The following is a 2,459-nucleotide window of genomic DNA, read 5'->3' as shown; positions in this document are numbered from 1 at the left end:
TGAAGATAATAAGTTATCCTTGTCTGCTACTCCCAGTGGACATGACCATGAGAAACAGCTTCATAATTCAAGAGGAGTTTCAAAAAGAACTGATAAGAATATTAACTTTAGACACTGGGTGCCTCCCCTTCTTCACTGTTCCAAGGGAGTATGGTTTAGTAGTGCTGATAGTGCCTGTGTGTCCTTCCCGCTACATACTGATTCATTTAAGTTGTGTTTGGTCTAAGCCTCAAAGTGACAGGCCAGTCACTCCTCGCCCTCCCTGAGTTCTCTCCATTCACACCTGCAAAGATGCCCAAGGAAAACATGAGCCAGGGAGGCCTCACCATCCTGTGTTATGATACCTATTCCAGTATCTGCTCCGTCTGTCCTGATAACGTAATGCGTACTCGTCCCCTGGCATATAAACGGTTCAGAGAGAATTATAGTTGCACATACACACCTTTAAGGTTAACTTTATGAGCCACCAGAAATATACTGTGTATTTCTATCATTGTATCTTGGTGTGCATCTTATGTCGCTTTAATGACTTGTATGTCAGTAAAGAAAATTCCACATGCCCTTCACTTGGTCCAGCAGCGCTCGGTGTCCACACTATGCATTCATTGCTTTATGGTCCATCTTGGAGGACTTGTGTAAAAGCACTGTCGAGTGTTCCTCCCTGGACTTTTGCCCTCCACGGCATACATTGCAGTCCTCTACCTCTCCTTGATGAGAGAGGTGCCTGGTGAATGAGTACAAGCAGACGGCATCGTAGCACTCCCATCTATTTCTACCTCTCTGTGGTCTGGCTGCTGCTCACGCTGACCCGCAGTCTTTTTAATTTGGTGATGAGCTGTAAAGTGACCTGCTTGCCCCCACGGCTGGGTGGCTGGAGCGAGAGTGGGAATCCAGGGATTTCCTTACCACGCAAGTCTCTTGGGTTGGATGGATGATACTGTATACACACCCAAACCCTGTCACCCCACCCTCTCCTCCTGCTCCTCCTCCTCGGACCCACAGCGAGACCAAGGCTCCAGCTCTCAAGTGCACCCTGGCATTGTCCCGCACACCCTCCCTGCCCCTGGGTAAATTGAGACGCCAGGAATAATTAATGATGATGTCGGCCATGGTATCTGTCCAGGCAGGGCAGCAGACACTTTCTCCCACCTCCTGCTGAGAGGTTACTGTACTGCCATTTCCATTTGCACTAATTGGTTTAAACTCACTGTCACTCTCCAACTGAGACTCATCCTTTTCATGTATGTCATTATGTGCTTATGTATTTCATTATGTGCATTAGTTAATGAGATAAACTGATAATAGTCCTCCCCTCTAAATGTGCCAATTAGTATAATTTGAGTATGTCCAGGAGGTGAGAATGTAATTGAAGCGGGTTCACGATCGATTTAAATTGATGTGTTGGACCTCAACAAATATTATGAGTGGGATGTCCCATGATGAAGGCTGCTAGGCTGAAATGTTGACATTTACTTGACCAAATAAATCAAGGTGTATGTGTGATATTTTTTAATTTTTAATTTTCCCTCCCTATATTCTGAAGTTAAATAATAAGTACTATACATATTGTATGTATGTACGGTATGTATGTATACATTGTATGTATGTGTATATATATATATATATGTGTAAATATATATATATATATATATATATATATATATATATATATATATATATATATATATATATATATATATATATATATATATATACATGTGTGTGTGTGTATTTAATGTTTTTCGCTGTTTCGAACCAACCAATGTACTCAAAAGACCTGTAGTCCTTATTGTTTCATTTCAGAGTGCAGGGGGACTGGCCGGGTCTAATCCATGGCCATGGAAGAGGTTTAAAATACTCTGGTTTCATCTAATCTTCCAGCTCAGACCTAGCCGAGCTTGAAACCCGCTTTCTCCATGATAGGAATGGACAAATAAAAGTCTCTCCCAGCACTCCCATGAAAGGGGTCTGTGTGCTCTCTGGATTAGGGCCCTGTGTTTTCTCTGTCTCTCTTTCTCCATTAGACTGAAAAGGATGAAAAAATAAAGACTCGCCTGTTCTTGCAGTATTGTAAGGCTTTGAGAGTTCTATCACTCAGTTTGTTATGTTTTTTTACGGAGACAGATTGTTTAGATTCCATTATAGAAATATTGGGAACATAAAAGAGCAACTCTGATGGTATTTTTTTTGTCTGAATTCTCCATTTTTTATTTTTTTCAATAGAAAACAGACATGTCAAATTGACTGTCACGATAATCTGTACACAACACACTAGAGAGAGTGGGAGAGAGAGGGTGGGAGAGAGAGAGAGAGAGAGAGAGAGAGAGAGAGAGAGAGAGAGAGAGAGAGAGAGAGAGAGAGAGAGAGAGAGAGAGAGAGAGAGAGAGAGAGAGACTGGTGCGTTTTCTATACAGGCACTTCCCTGGGCAGCTCATCTCTTCTAAATAGAGGTCCTTCAA

This window comes from Clinocottus analis, unplaced genomic scaffold (genome assembly GCF_023055335.1).
Source record: "Clinocottus analis isolate CAN_PGR_092001 unplaced genomic scaffold, fCliAna1.0.p SCAF_7, whole genome shotgun sequence".
NCBI lineage: Eukaryota > Metazoa > Chordata > Actinopteri > Perciformes > Cottidae > Clinocottus > Clinocottus analis.
This window is presented reverse-complemented; position numbering follows the sequence as displayed.